The following is a 16,518-nucleotide window of genomic DNA, read 5'->3' on the forward strand; positions in this document are numbered from 1 at the left end:
AGCCCTGCTCTGGGAAGATCCCACATGCCGCGGAGCAACTAGGCCTGTGAGCCACAACTACTGAGCCTGCGCATCTGGAGCCTGTGCTCCGCAACAAGAGAGGCCGCGATAGTGAGAGGCCTGTGCACCGCGATGAAGAGTGGCCCCCGCTTGCCACAACTAGAGAAAGCCCTCACACAGAAACGAAGACCCAACACAGCAAAAGTAAATAAATAAATTAATAAACTCCTACCCCCAACATCTTCTTTAAAAAAAAAAAAAAAAGTTTACCTGGCAAAACCGCAGGTGTTAGATTAGAAGACCATTTCTTAGGGCTGTACTTCTCAGCCCAGGAGGCACATTAGAATGGCCTGAGAGAATTTTTTAGGGCCCCACCCCCAGAACTAAGAAATCTATTGTTTAGGGTGAGGCCCGGGTGTGGGTATTTTTAATGTTTCCCAGTTAATGCTAATAAGCAGAACGGATAGTGATAGCTTCGGGAAATACTGTGGATAAATTCTCCATGTTAAGTGCTGGGAAGAGTTCTAAAACCCCTGTGGGAACATTTAACTCTCTAACCAAAAAACTAGAAAAATATTGCTTTCTTCAAACCAACCTGAGGTTTTTGTCTTTTCTGTTTTTTTTAAAGTAAGAATTTTAATTGCTACTTCTGTCTTTACAATTTACAAAGGTCATCATGGAGATAATCTTATTTGATAATCTCATTGAATTATGATAATGTATGTAAAGTGCTAATAGGTGTAACTGTCTAGACAATTCTGGGAGGTAAGTGAGGCAAAAACCATTATTTACATTTCGCCCAGGAGGGAATTGAGAGGAGAGAGTTCAGAAGTTTCCCAAGATCCAGCAGATTTGAACCCAAGTAACTTCCCCAACTACAACATGCTTGTTTCAAGAATTGGCTTGTATCTTTAAGTTGCCAATAACATTACACTAGAACAAGAGATTCAAAAAAAGGCTTGCCTTCCTCCCTTCCCACTGCATCCTCAGGACCTAGAGAGCAAAGTGAAAGTACAGTCGTCCCTTGGTATCCATGGGAGATTGGTTCCAGGACTCACACAGATACCAAAATCCAAGGATGCTCAAGTCCTTTCTATAAAGTGGTGCTGTATTTGCATTTAACCTAAGCACATCTGCCCGAATACTTTAAATCATTTCTAGATTACTTATAATACCTAATACAATGTTAGTGCTATGTAGATATTTGCCAGTGAGCAGCGAATTCAAGTGTTTGGGGGAACTTTCTGGATTTTTCCCCCAAATATTTTCACTCCACGGTTGGTTGAATCTGAGGATTCAGAGCCCACAGGTTTGAAGGGTCGCCTGTGTTATGTGAACATATTTTACATGAAACTGTGCCACCAATAGCACTGCTGAGAGCAGGGTCTGGACACATGAGTAAGTGTGTATTGAATGAAAGAATGAATGACTGTATCCTATAAGATAACATTACCCCCATTTGTCTTAGTCCTTTCAGACTGCTATAACAAGATACCATAGACTGGGTGGCTTATAAACAACAAGCGTTTATTTCTCACAGTTCTAGAGTCTGGGAAGTCTAAGACCAAGGCGCTGGTATATTCAGTGTCTGGTGAAGTCTCACTTCCTGGTTCGTAGATGGCGGTCTTCTTGATGTAACCTCACGTGGCAGACAAGATGAGGGGGGTCTCGGGTATCATTTATAAGGGCACTATTCCCATTTGTGAGGGCTGTACCCTCATGACCTAATCACCTCCCAAAGGCCCCACCTCCTAATACTGTCATATTGGTGGTTAAGATTTAACATATGTATTTGAGGGGAAGGCCACAAACATTCAGATATATAGATAGAACCATTTTACAGGGGAGGTATCTGAAACTCCAAGAGGGAAGGTGAAACTCCAAGAGAGAAGTTGACACTCCCGAGGTAACAGAACTTATGCCAGACAGAACTGGAAAGAAAGAGAACTCAGGACAGCCAACTTTGTATTTTTACCCACCATACTAAACTACCAACTTTTGCTGTATTTAGAGACCAAGCCCCAAGGACAAGCCCTTAGAGATAATTTATGTGGCAACTCTTCTCTAGATATTATACAAAGATGCTATAATAGGAGGAACATTGAATAGGAGTTGGCAGCAGTGATTTGCTGTTATAGTGTTTTATTGAAAACAATTCATTTTACTGAAGACTTACTTCCAGAATCCTTAGTCTGATTAATGACAACCTTCTGGAATGATTTTTTTTTAAATAAAAAAGATTTTGCTTCCTTAAAAATTCACATAATATAGTATGTGACAGATCACCATAGTCATATATTTAGATCCACTATTACTAGACACAAATAAAAGAGAGCTGGAGAGAAGACATCATACATGCTTTTAATCAGGAAAGAAAAAGACCTCTCTAATCAATGTCTTGCAAAATCATTAACCAAAGTCGTAAACTGAAGCTCAAATAATTTAAAAATGAAAATGATCCATCTACTCATGACAGGGAGATTGCAGTCTAATAAAAAAGTTGAATGCATATATGGATGAAAAGGATTGACACTGCCATTTGGTAATTGGCTAACAGTCATAAACAAATGGAAGAAATAACCAAGTTGAGAGCAGACGTCAAAATTTTCCCTGTCATCTTTAAGAGGTCAGAACACATTGATCTAGAATTTTGATGCTCAAATCATTAGTTATGTGGAATAGAACTGACAATGGTAAAAGGCATTACAATTCATCCATCCATCGTCATTCATCCATCCATCGTCTGTCTGTCCATTCATTCATCCAATCATCCATCCACTCATCTATCCATCCACTAGGTTTAACAACATGAAATTGCCATTATGTGACCATTTTTGACTTACAAGAAATGAAACTTCATGGGGTTCAATATAAAATATTCAATTAATACTTATTGAACATACTGCCATGTTCAATGCACTATGCAAGGCTTGGGGAGTAAAGGCTGAATAAGAAATACTCCCCATTTCTGAAAATCTCTACTGGGAGAAACATACACCAACTACTGTTTATAAGAGAGTTACAAAGCGCTATGGGTTTATATTGATTACTGTACATGCATAGAAAGAACATACAGCAAATTGTCAGTAGAGACGTGGTTGGTGGGAGTTTGTAAAATTCTTTTTCCTTTTGCTTATTTCTACTTTAAAACTTTTTATTCAATGAACATGCATTATTTTCATAATCAAAAGTTTTTTGAAAATGTACCATGAAGGCTGAAAAATTGATGGATATTAATAGATATGTATAAGATAAAGGATATAAAACTTAAAATAGATGAAGCAACCTAGGTAAATAATAAGTGAGAAACTGAATATACAAAAAGACAATGGTCAGACCATATACAAAAATAGAGCTCTGACCCACAACCTGTAGCAACCAGCCTGGGAAACCAATCTATTATTTATAGTAACCAGACTGGAAAGCCAGTCTTCTATCTATAAGTCAGACTGCTATCTCTATCAACCAGCCCAGGAAGCTAAATAATAATCGCTGTAACAGTTGGCCCCAAATCAAGCCAGGACTTGATTAATAACTGAACTTTCCTAATGTTTGTCCCCACTTTGAACTTAGGACCAATCAGACACAGCCCAATATACACCCCTAACCAATCACATAGGATGCCCCACTTCTAGTTAGCCCACCTCCAGGTTCTCCAAACTCTGGCCCAATCAGGGAATACCCGAAGCCTTCGCTTTGTTTCACTATAAAACTTTCCCACACCTCTGCCTGCCTTTCAGTCTCTGCCAAAAGTCAAGTAATGGTGGCTGACTCCCTTGCTATAGCAAACTCTAAACAAAGACAACTTGCCCATTCTCATTTGGTTGGTCTTCATTTATTTCCACAGAAGAGAAAGAGAAATGAACTCGGGAGTAAGCTTAGCACACAGAATGCAAATGACGAAGGCATATACATTTATGAGAAATGAACATTATAGCAACTGTCCATACCCCACTGATCACAGGGACTAGCTGGGTTCTGGTTAAGCTCCAGGAAGATGAAGTTGTTTTACTTCTTTGTATTTCCTTTTCCACACTCTCTTTCAGCATGCTTTACCCCCGACTCCTTAACCTGAAAAGGAAAATCTAGAGCTACCATATGCCTCTAATTTGGTTTGACCTTTGAAGGCTGGCTCTGAATCAGGAAGACCTTAGGAACCAGATTTTATCACTCAGAATATCAACTCCATGAGGGAAGGGAGCAAGCATGTCTGTTCAGCCCACCTCCATGTGCCCAGCTGAATGATTGAAATAAACATGTGGATGCATTCAGGGTATAAGCACTATGTGGTACATGCAGGAAGACAACTCAAATGAATAGCTTGTGTCAAAAACCTATTTTGCTTCCCTGAAGTTATTGAACCAAAGCACATTCAGAGAACACCTATGGTCCAACACACCAAATGTGGTCTAAATAGACTAGCCACACAGGAGCTGAAGATTGGGGTCATCACTGCATAGTGATTTGTCCTATGATGTTCAGTGCTTAGTTGGATACAGCTGCATTTCTAACTCTTTCTTTCGTGTTCACTGGATAGTAAACATGAATCACTATTAATAATAATTTTCCACCGCACGTCCAGAACAATCCATGCGGAGAAAATTGGAACTTCTTCTTTGCTGAGGTCCAGTCCCATCAATTTGATGCTCATTTTATAGAAAGGCCATTGAGCAAAATTAATGTACCCAAACAAATAGAGTTTGTCCTTGTAACTGATTCCGAGTATGACAGGAAACAAAAGGGCTGCCTTAATGGCCTCCTCTGAGAAATTTATTTTCAGAACATTGAGTTATTTTCTTCTACTTGACCAGATTGGATTAAAATTTTTATAAAAAAAAAAGAAAAGAAAGGAAGAAAAATAAAACTTAGTTGTCTGTTTTCATAGAAATCACTTTGAGATCTAGCTTCATTTAAATTCACTTGTTATTGTCCAAATCAAATAATGTTATAATCTTCGGGTTATTTTACTTCTTTCCATTTGACACTTTTTTCCCCATTTTCTTCACACTGCCCCCAGCATGTTTTACTCCCAACCTCTTAACCTGAAAAAGAAAATCTAGAGCCACCACATGCCAGAAATGAGGGAGACTGAGCCTCTATAAAATACTACTATACCTTGCCAGGAGATAACACTTTAGACTATTATCCAAAAACTCTGGCCATCCTTTTTCTGCAGTATTGGACAGATCAGTGAGGGTACCTGCCTCACTCTAAGTCCCTGGAGAAAAAAAAAAAAAAGGCCTCCCCCACAGCCTCTGGAATGTTCTTTTCCATGTGATCTGCCTGTCTCCTGACCTCCTCCATCACAACCAGTTGGACCAGTTGGGAAGCTCTATCCAAACAGGAAGGGTAGGGAGAAAAGATGCCAACCAGAGTGCCTTGGTCAGAAATTAGATCTAGAAAGTATGAAGAGAGAATCAGCTGGGTTCAAGAAGAGATTCTGAAAACTTGCAAAGAGAAGGCATGAGTGAGCCCATGTTACTCATAAACAGCTGCCACAAGGTCAGGAAGGTGTGGACAGATGGGAAGTTGTTCGTGGGTAGTAGCAGGAGAAGAGCCAAAGAGATGGGGCAGAGCTGAATCAGCAGAATGGCAGGGAATTGGTGACTCCTTGCTGCTGAGGTGCAAGGAGAGAAGTTAGTTCCTTATCAGGTTTCCCTCCAGTTCAGCTGGACAGCAGCTTGTAAGCCCAAATAACATTTCGGATTATATTATAAGTATCATGGGAAGCCACGGAATATATAAGCAGAGGGGGAACACAATTGGAAATGCAAGTTAGGAACATCACTCTGGCTGCTCTACAGAAAAGAGATTTGGGTGGAATGCCTGGCTGATACCTTGGGTTGCTTGTCAAATACCTTTTCCTCCCTTACCTCTTGCAGACAGAATTAAAATTTGGTCTGGTGTACATCTATTCAGGGTGATTCAGGATAATGGGATCATATTCGCAACTCCAAGGGTAACTTCTGATTGGTTCAAGTCAATATGATGGTCCCATTCTCCTTGTCAGTGATTGGTTCCATAGTAGACATGTGAACCAGTTCTGACTAATGAGCTTTGAGGGGAGGCCTATCGTGGGAGACTTTTGGGAATGGCATCTTCATTTGTAGGAATGCACTAGGAGACAGTACCTTTCTGCTTCTGGATGTGGCTGTGTCTGGCTATGAAGCTGCTGACAACACCTGCAGTCATCATTCACCCATGAGAGTGGCAGCCTGAGAGTGAAGCCAACAAACTAAGCATGGATGAGCTAAAGGATGGAAAGAACCTGGGTCTCTGGTGACAGTGATGAGGCCCTGAGTGAACCAGCTCCCAAATGTGCCCTCTTCTTGGCCTTTCTCCTAAGTCAGATAATTAATTTCTTTTAAACCAACTTGAGTTGGGATTTCTGTTTTTGCTGCTTATGACTTCTTAACTATTTAGGGGGCTAGAGTACAAGTGAGAGTCCAATTAGGAGATTGTTGGAGTGGTCAAGACAGAGATGATGGTGAACAAGGATGGCAGTGGTGAAGAGAGAGAGAAGTTGATGATTCAAGAGATATTTCAGAAGTAGAATCAAGAGGGTGAGGGGTGGATGAATGGAAGGATGGTTAGATTAAATCATTAGTAAAGTTCCATGCCATATCCCATGTTGACAATGTCCGTCTTAGTCTATTTGGGATGCTATAACAGGAATACCATATGCTGGTGGCTTATAAACAATAGAAATTGATTGGAGGCTGGGAAGTCCAAGATTGTGGTGCCAGCAGATTTGGTGTCTGGTAAAAGCCTGCTTCCTGATTAATAGGTGCCCATCTTTTCACCGTGTCCTCACATGATAGAAGAGGGCAAGAAAGCTCTCTAGCGTCTTTTTAAAGAGTATTAAATCCATTCATGAGGGTCCCACACCCACAACCTAATCACCTCCCAAAGACCCCACTTCCAAACACCGTCGTATTAGGGATTAGATTTTAAGATACGAATTTTGGGGGAAACACAATCTATGGCAATTACTTAATAGTTTAATATGCACTTTGAAAATTTCTCGTGGACCAGAAATGATTGCAGTTGTACTTCTGAGGTTCTTCTGCATCTCATTCATTGACCAACAGTACCAACTCTGTGATAGGTGTTAAAAATAGTATCAGCATATAAATTTGTTTGTTCGTTTGTTTTTTAATCTGTGCCAGAGTCCAGAAGTATAATTCTGGGAGCAGAAACAACTTTGCAGCCACTCTCCAGTGTTTTCTCAGAACCAAGAGTGACAAATTCCAATTGCCAGAGCTTCCTTAAACAAATAAAGATTTCCTTTATTCTGAGGCCAGCTTGACGGGAAAGCCTAGCAGAGAAGCAGTCTCCAGAAGCGAGTGGCCAGAGGTCATTTTAGTGTAGCTGGGGCGTCTTTGTGGGTGGCTTGGACAGTTCTGGATATGGTTACATGCATGTGCCTCCTGTCATCTGACTGCATCTGGATCCTTGCAGGTGGGCCTGTCACACACCCAGTGAGGAAGGGACTGTGTGAGGAAGCTCAGAGCACATTCAAGACACCCCAAAGAGTTAATGGAACCACATTCAGCATATGGTGCTTCATAGGCAGATTTTCTGGCAGATTTCCATCAACAAAGAGCTTTCATTGTGAGGTTTAGAATCATGGTCTTTTCATCCATGGAAAAGCATTAAATCTGGTCATGTATAGGAAGAAATTTTCCTTATCTTTTTTTTGACCACTTCTTAGGTTTGCTCAGTGGTTTCCTTTTTTTTGATAGTCACAGATTCCAGGAAAGCTATGCTAATAGACACATTGAGGTTTTGGCTGGGGACCTTCCATCTAATAATGACAGACGCAAGTTACTGCAATGGGGTTTTACAGTGAGTTGAATAGTGTCCCCTGTTTAAAAAAAAAAAGAAAATATCATGTCCATTCAAAACCTCAAAATGGGCTTCCCTGGTGGCGCAGTGGTTGAGAGTCAGCCTGCCAATGCAGGGGACACGGGTTCATGCCCCGGTCCAGGAGGATCCCACTTGCCGCGGAGCAGCTGGGCCCGTGAACCATGGCTGCTGAGCCTGCGTGTCTGGAGCCTGTGCTCCGCAACGGGAGAGGCCACAACAGTGAGAGGCCTGCGTACCGCAAAAAAAAAAAAAAAAAAAAACCCTCAAAATGTGACTGTATTTGGAGATAGGGTCTTCGCAGATGTAATGAGTTAAGACGAGGTCATCCTAGATTAATGGAGGCCCTAAATCTAATGACTGGTGTCCTTATAAAAAGAGGAGAGGACAAGCAGAGATAAACAGAGAGGAGCAGGATATGTGATGTTGGAGCAGAGATTAGAATGATGTGTCCACAAGGCCAGGGATTTCTGGGAGGTACCAGAAGCTGGAAGAAACAAGGATGGATTTTCCCCAAGAACCTTTGGAGGGAGCATGGCTCTGCTGACACCTTGATTTCAAACTTCTTGCATTCAGAACTGTGAGAGAGTAAATTTCTGTTGTTTTCAGGCACCCAGTTTGTGACGGTTTGTTAGGGCAGTTCCAGGAAACTAATACAGGCTTCAAAGGCTGAGCCCCAGATCTCTTTGCAGGCCCACGCCTGCTGACCCCATTTCTTCCTCTCCACCAGGGGCTTAAGGATGACCTATTTTCCTTTTCTTTCAGCAACTGTCACCACCCGCTCGCCTCCCCTCACCCAAGCCCGGCAGCAGAGTGGTACCCAATTTTCCCAGGTCCTCCTTTTCCTGCTGACAAGCTCATAGTCCTCTCTTTGCTTTCATTACTTTTTTTTTTTTTTCTACTAATTACTACAGACAGGCAATCACACAAGTAAGAATGCGGGGGAAATTGCAAGTTTTATAAAACTTGTTAAACCACTGCTCTTCTGGTCTAGCTTGCTCCTGGATTTATCTAGCGTCTGCAATTAAATTGGCACTTGGGTATTTTTCCTTTCTGTCTGTTAAAACAAAAAACAAACAAAAAATTGAATTGTATACTTCTCTACAGTTATAAAAAATTTTTAATATTTCCTAAAATTGATATAAACTACACAAATCGGAAGTACCAATGCATTTTCATCAAGTACCTATATTTTTAACCACCACCACAGCCTTGTATGCCATGAACCCATCCCCATCTCCAGCCAGGATTTTGGAAAAGAAAATCTGGCAACTTTTTGCTTAACTCTCTTCTGAGATGGCCTCTGAGGAACTAGGCTTCTGTCCTTAATGTTCATTCTGGAGTGTGGGGCTGGCCAACCCTTTCCCTCTTTTCTTGTTGAGATGTACCCTCTCCTTTGGGAGCTCTTCTCATTTGGCAGATGTGATCATCACTGAAGAGGTCGTCATGGCCCTTGACTGACATCTGGGAACTTCGGTTCCCACCATTCCTGATAAGAGTGGCTCACTATGACTAAAATGTTTGTGCAAACAATATGGTTTATGCTGAACACGTGCTTTGTTTCTAGGGATGTGGAATTTTGGTAGATGCTAGGCAGGGGGTGCCTGCATGACTAGCCCCAGTAAAAACCTCAGACACTGAGCCTCTAATGAGCTTCTCTGTTAGACATTTGACACGTGTTGTCCCAACTTGTAGTCTAGGGAGGTAAGAGTGTCATGTGGTGCCTCCAATGGGAGAGAGCTCTTGGAAGTAAGGGCCTGGTTTTTCCCAACTTCGTCTCAAGTGCTTTTTCCCTTTGCTGATTCTGCTTTGTATCCTTTTGCTATAATAAGTCATAGATGTAAATATGACTATATGCTGAGTCCTGTGAGTCCTCTTAGTGAATCATCAAACCTGGGGGTGCTCTTGGGGACCTCCCAACACAGGCTTTCTTTGTGATATTTGGGGAGCAAATATCAATACTATCAAAGAGAAGTGGAGGGTTGATGGCTTTCACTACAAAGTTTATTTATATAACTCCTTTAAATCTAATTTTACTTATTCATTCATTTGTTCATGAATTTATATGCTTTGTCAAGCACACATTATGTTCTAGTCACTCTCCTAGGAACTGGAGGGAGTGAGAGAGAAATACAGAGAGAACATCACATCCTTCCCTGCAAGGAGCTCACAGTTTCACAGCACCTTTGAATAGAGAAATAATTAAACTTCAGTGGGAGAGGTGCCACTGGAGGAAGTCAGAGCAAGGATTTGGGGAGAATACAGGACAGAGACATGGTGATCTCTGCTTAGGAAAGTGGGGACAGTGTTCCAAAGGAATTGGCATTAAACTGGGATTTAGAGGTCAGGTAGAGGTTGGCCAAGTGGAGAAGAGGGTAGGGATTTCCTGTCAGCAAGAATAAAGCCACAGAGGCATGAAATAACTGGTTCTAGGAATAGGGAGATGCTCAGGATGGCTGCAGCTGGGACGAGGTCAACCGTGGGTTTGATGTGAGCAGTTAGAGCCCAGTCTGGGAGGAATTACATGCAGTGATAATTTTTTCTTTTAATAAATTTATTTATTTATTTATTTATTTATTTTGGGCTACATTGGGTCTTCATTGCTGTGCACAGGCTTTTCTCTAGTTGCAGCAAGCGGGGGCTACTCTTCGTTGCAGTGCGCCCGCGGGCTTCTCATTGCGGTGGCTTCTCTTGTTGCGGAGCGTGGGCTCTAGGTGCACAGGCTTCAGCAGTTGTGGCACGCAGGCTCAGTAGTTGTGGCTCATGGGCTGAGTTGCTCCGTGGCATGTGGGATCTTCCCAGAGCAGGGCTTGAACCCATGTCCCCTGCGTTGGCAGGTGGATTGTTAACCACTGCGCCACCAGGGAAGTCCCTGCAATGGTAAATTTTTAGGTTTGTTTTTGTTTTTGTTTTTTAGTGAGCAATGGGATAACATTAGAAGTTAGTGACTGCCCATTAACAGATGAATGGATAAAGAAGATGTGGTGTACATATATATATATATATATATATATATATATATATCAATACAATGGAATATTACTCATCCATAAAAAAGAATGAAATAATGCCATTTGCAGCAACATGGTTGGACCTAGAATTTATCATCTTAAGTGAAGTAAGTCAGACAAAGACAAATATCACATGATATTACTTATATGTGGAATATAAAAAAATGATACAAATGAACTCATTTACAAAACAGAAATAGATTCACAGACATAGAAAACACACAAACTTATGGTTACCAAAGGGGGAAAGGAAGGGAGGGATAAATTAGGAGTTTGGAATTAACATATACACACTACTGTATATAAAATAGATAACCAACAGCACCTATTGTACAGCACAGGGAATTATATTCAGTACCTTGTAATAGCCTATAATGAAAGAGAATCTGAAAAAGAATATATATATACATATATCTAACTGAATCACTTTGCTGTACACCTGAAATTAACACACTTTAAATGAACTATACTTCAATAAAAAAAACTATCTCCTAAAAAAAAAGAAGTTAGTAACAATGATCAGAACTGTGATTTAGAAAGAACCTTCCATTGGTTTCCTAAGTGAAGAGAGGCTGTATAATAGAATGGCTAAAAGGGTGGAGCCAGACCACTGGCGTTCCAACATTAACTCTGCCACTTACAGCTGGGTGATCTGGGACAAATCACTTCACCTGTATATACCTTAGTTTCCCCATGTGTAAAGAGAGGATAATAAGAACGCCTGCCACAGTGAGCTGTTGTGAGGGTATATAAGCTAATAAACTCAAAGCATGTGGAACAGCATCTGGTTCTCAATAAACTGTAGCTTTCATTATCACTGCATAAAAACATCATTTGTTTCACAAACACTTTATCTGCATGTAAGTTTTTGGGAACAGATTCTGCTTAAAGCAAGATCCAATATTAGTATAAGATAAATTTGGGAAATGACAGAAAACTGGGAATCAGGATTTTCTTTAATATATCTGTATTCAAATCACAACATATACATGTAAATATTGAAGTGGAGCAGAATACAAAGATTGGAGGGCTCTTCTGGAGGATCTTTGTGTTTCTTCAAGACAATAATAATTCCCCATGAAGTAAAAGTCCACTGCAGCTAGCTAAATAAAGCCAATATAGATTATCAACCAAGTGGCTATTATCAGATTTATAATATTATGGTATTTATAATATATTTATAATATATCAGAAAAGCTGGTGTTCTTTCTGTTTTCCATGGTTACACATGGCATATCAGTTGAATCATAACCTTAAAAATCAACCTCATCTAATTAAGACATTCACCTAAGTCAAGTAGTCTTTGTTTCTTTTTCCCCCATTGCTATAAAAACCTTGTAATGCACTAAAATCATTTTAATGTAACTTTTTAGTAAAAAAAAAAAACAAACACAAAAATTAAAACAGTGCCAAAAACAGAAGTAGAAGCTCCAGAATTTTCCTATAGAAGGGATTTAGAAGTAACCAGGTATTTGGAACATTCTTATCCCATAGCCTAATAGCTATCACTTTCACCCTCAATTCTGTCTTTGAGCGTTTGACTATTGTATCAGTTTCTTGCCGTTGTTGGCATTCCTTGGATTCCATGGCTTGTGGCCACATCACTCCAATCTGTTCCTCATCTTCACATCTGCCTCTATGTGTGTCTTCTCCTCTTCTGTCTCAAACTTCCCTGTGCCTTTCTTTTATAAGGACACTTGTCATTGGATTTAGTGCCATCTGGGATGATATCATCCCCAAATCTTTAACTTAATTACATCTGCAAAACCTTTTTTTCCAAATAAGATAATATTCACAGGTTCCAGGGATTTGACAAGGACATTATCTTTTGGGGGAAATCACCATTCAACCCACTACAACCACCTTGTATGAAAGAGCACCCACCCATTGTACTACCATCATTCTGTACTCCCCACCCTGCATTATTCTTTTTCATAACATTTGTCATCATTTCACATTCTAATATTCTCTTGGCTACTTTTTATCGTTTATCTCCCCCAGGAAAATGGAAGCCTCATGAGAGCAGAGGTGTGTTCACTTCTCTCTTCCCAGCACTACAATAGCACTTGGCACAATTTATTTGTTGAATGTATGGAGGAACTAGGAAACTTTCTTGAGTCCATGTTTCCTCAGTAAGGATCGTTTTCTACTTAGGGGTGAAAATAAAGATCATTTGGGGTACCTTGGAGGGACAAGGGTTGTTGACGGAGCCCAACCAGTACCACTAGCAAAAAGCAGCAGCTAGATTGCTGAAAAAAAATGATCAGAAATTTCAGGTGGGATTTTACTCCAGCCAAGTCTCTTCCCTGCCCCTGAATTCTCTTTCTTAACCCTTTTTCCTCATCTTGTCCCCTCTTATATGCTCTCATAGCAGCCTGTACTTCCTCCACATAGCTACAGCATACTGTATTGTAACTGTCCGTTTATTTGTTTATAATTTCCATCTCATCATACTCTCCCTTAAGGCAAAAACCTTGAGGTATTTACTAAGTTCTGTGAGTTGTTCTGACAAATTACAGAACCTGAGGAGGTCATGGGCCCCCCAAATTTATAGCCAGTTGGTCATAAAAGGGGGTGTCCTGGGGACCCCTGAAGTGTAGCTGGCATCTGTAGTAAGGACAGTATCATGGAGAACTGACCCCTTAACTTGTGGGATCTGTGCTAACTCTGGGTGGTTAGTGGCAGAATTGAATTGTAGTATGCCAGGTGGTGCTGGAATGCCTATCCGGAATCTTTCAATGGCTCCTTGCTCCGGGGTGTTAAAAAACCTGAGGCTCACAACAAAGACTGGATTTGAAATACAGATGTTGACACAGCCTCCATTAACAAAAGCCCCAGCAAATAACAGCAGCGCTCTGTGTCTTTTCTTATTAAAGGAGCATTATTTTACAGGTGATGGTGACATTGGACATGGTGCATTTAGGCCTGTGTTAGGGTGTCCTAGGATGTAGTGTTAGGATGTAGAGTGATGTTGTAAGAATGATGCCACGTTTCATTTAAAGATCTTGCATCTTCTAAACCCTGACTGTTATTGAAGAATGGACTCCTAAGGGAATATTCCATGGGAACAAAATTAAGAAATATCTGTGAGAAATACTGGAGGCAGCAGAGCCTTAGAATTCAAAACTGAGCTGACACAGGGATATATTTTACCATGTTTATGAAAATTGAAAAAAAGTCTGCTTTGGCTGATTGATTTGGTAATAAACATTGGCTTTACCGATCAACTTTTAAGTTAGATTTTTTACATACACTGAATGAGCCAAATCTGCAGTTCTAAAGTTTTGGCAAAAATATACTTAAAACTCATGATAAGATAAAAACATTTTAACAAATAATATTGTATTGCCAAAGGTCTATAGAAATGTTAATGTTCTTATTTTCTCAATTCTGAGTTAAAAAATAAAGTGCCTTGAAATGAAAGAGTTACAGTACAATTATTAATTACTGATAACTCTTTTAAAAGCCTTTTTGGTATACTTCCCAGAGACTGACAAAGTGAATAGCTCAAACAAAGGAGGACCTAAATGAATTGCCTTATGATAGATCATAAAAAATAATTTTTGATGATAGAGTGCTATATGACTTTTAGCATTTGGAAGATCAAAGATCTGAGTGACATTGCTATTACAAAGTATTCACCATAAGCATCTATTTATTTGAACATATTTTCTCAGTGTTTATATCTATAAAAACTAAAACTACAAATAGAACTGATGATGAATCCTGTCTTATCTAGCAATAAGTAATATGCCTCTACTAACATGTGGACTATGGACAAAAAAATAGCACCATTCATCTCACTAAAAGATACATTTCCATAAGAATATGTTATAGGAGATTATATCAGGCTAAGCCTTTTATAGATAAAAGTTATAAACTTTGGATAAAATATAAAAACAATTGTTTGAAGATGCTGGAAAGTAACCAAAAGCTAGCAGGCAGGATTTTAAGGGATGGCTACTCTTCAAAGAACTGAAATATAATGAGTGTGACTTATGCTCATACATGTTTTATCTGAGGGCACTACTCGGTCTGCACTGTGAAAAGCAGCAGGAACTCAGAAAGCCACAATCTTAATGGCTTAAGGAATTAGAGAATGGACCCTGGGGCTCCCAGAGCAGCTGGAAGTTGAGGATGAAACTCCTGAAAAGGAAGGAGTAATAGAGGGAGAGAGCTCCAAAATCTACACATACACTCTGCCCAAATCCTTGGTTGACTCCTGAACTCTATGTGCATAGGATAAAAGTTAACTACCGAAAGTCCCCTACATACGAATCTTCAAGTTGTAAACTTTCAAAGATGTGACCGTGTATTCGTGTCCAATCATGTAAGTTAGTTCACGTGTCTGCTGTACATTGTCACGTGCGTGCATCCTCTACAAGTGGTTGTGCTTTTGTGTATTTTACTGTACAGTACTGTATAGAGTTCAGTAGTACAGTATCTTTATTTCAAGCCCAGGATGTCTGGAAGCAAGCGTAAAAGCAGTGGTGATGTAGCTGGTACTGCTAAGAAGCGCCAGGAATTGGAGGCCCAGAGAAAAGATGAAGAGAGACAAGAGGAAGAGGAAGTAACTGCAGAACCGAAGAGATTCACAATGCAGGACATGGCAAGGGGATTTTCCTGTGAGGAGGCACTGTTACTTTTGTAGGCACAGGACCTGATCGTAGAACAGTACACGAAGGTTGCAGTAGCCGTTCAGAATGCAATCCAGTGCTATCGTGTCATCTACGATGAGAAAAAATTAGCTACCCAGACATCACTGGATCGTTTTTTCAAGAGGGTAGATAGAACTGAAAACAGCAAGGAACAGAACCTGTGCCGTCAACGTCAGGCATGAGTGAAATTGCAGCTTGCCCTCCACCTCCTGTTGCTGACGATCCTTCAGCTCTACCATCTCCCACCTCCTCTCCCTCCTCCAGTCAGTAACTCTTCTTGCCTGTTCACTCGATGCCAGCCCTGTATGCCAGCTGTTGTACTGTACTACTGTACTTTTCAAGGTACTGTACTGTAAGATTAAAAATGTTTTATTTTTTGTGTTTGTTCTTCATGTATTATTTGTGTGAGGAGTATTATAAACCTATTACAGTACAGTACTATATAGCTGATTGTGTTCGTTGGGTACCTAGGCTAACTCCGTTGGACTTACAAACAAATTGGACTTACGAATGTGCTCTCGGAACAGAACTCATTCATATGTAGGGGACTTACTGTACCTGCAAGAATACATCAACATTTATCAGAGGAAGATAACAGAATCTAGAGGCTCTACAATGTATCACCTACAATATCCAGTACACAATAAAAAACTAACAAGAATATGAAGGAACAGGAAAGTTTTGGGGTTTTTTACTTAATTTTTATTGGAGTATAGCTGCTTTACAATGTTGTGTTAGTTTCTGCTGTACAGCAAAGTGAATCAGCTATACACATACATATATCCCCTCAGTTTTGGATTTCCTTCCCATTTAGGTCACCACAGATCACTGAGTAGAGTTCCCTGTGCTATACAGTAGGTTCTCACTAGTTATCTTTTTTTTTTTTGCACTGCGCGGGCCTCTCACTGTTGTGGCCTCTCCCGTTGCGGAGCACAGGCTCCAGACGCGCAGGCTCAGTGGCCATGGCTCACGGGGCCAGCCAT

This window comes from Hyperoodon ampullatus (assembly GCF_949752795.1).
Source record: "Hyperoodon ampullatus genome assembly, chromosome: 1".
NCBI classification, from domain to species: Eukaryota; Metazoa; Chordata; class Mammalia; order Artiodactyla; family Ziphiidae; genus Hyperoodon; species Hyperoodon ampullatus.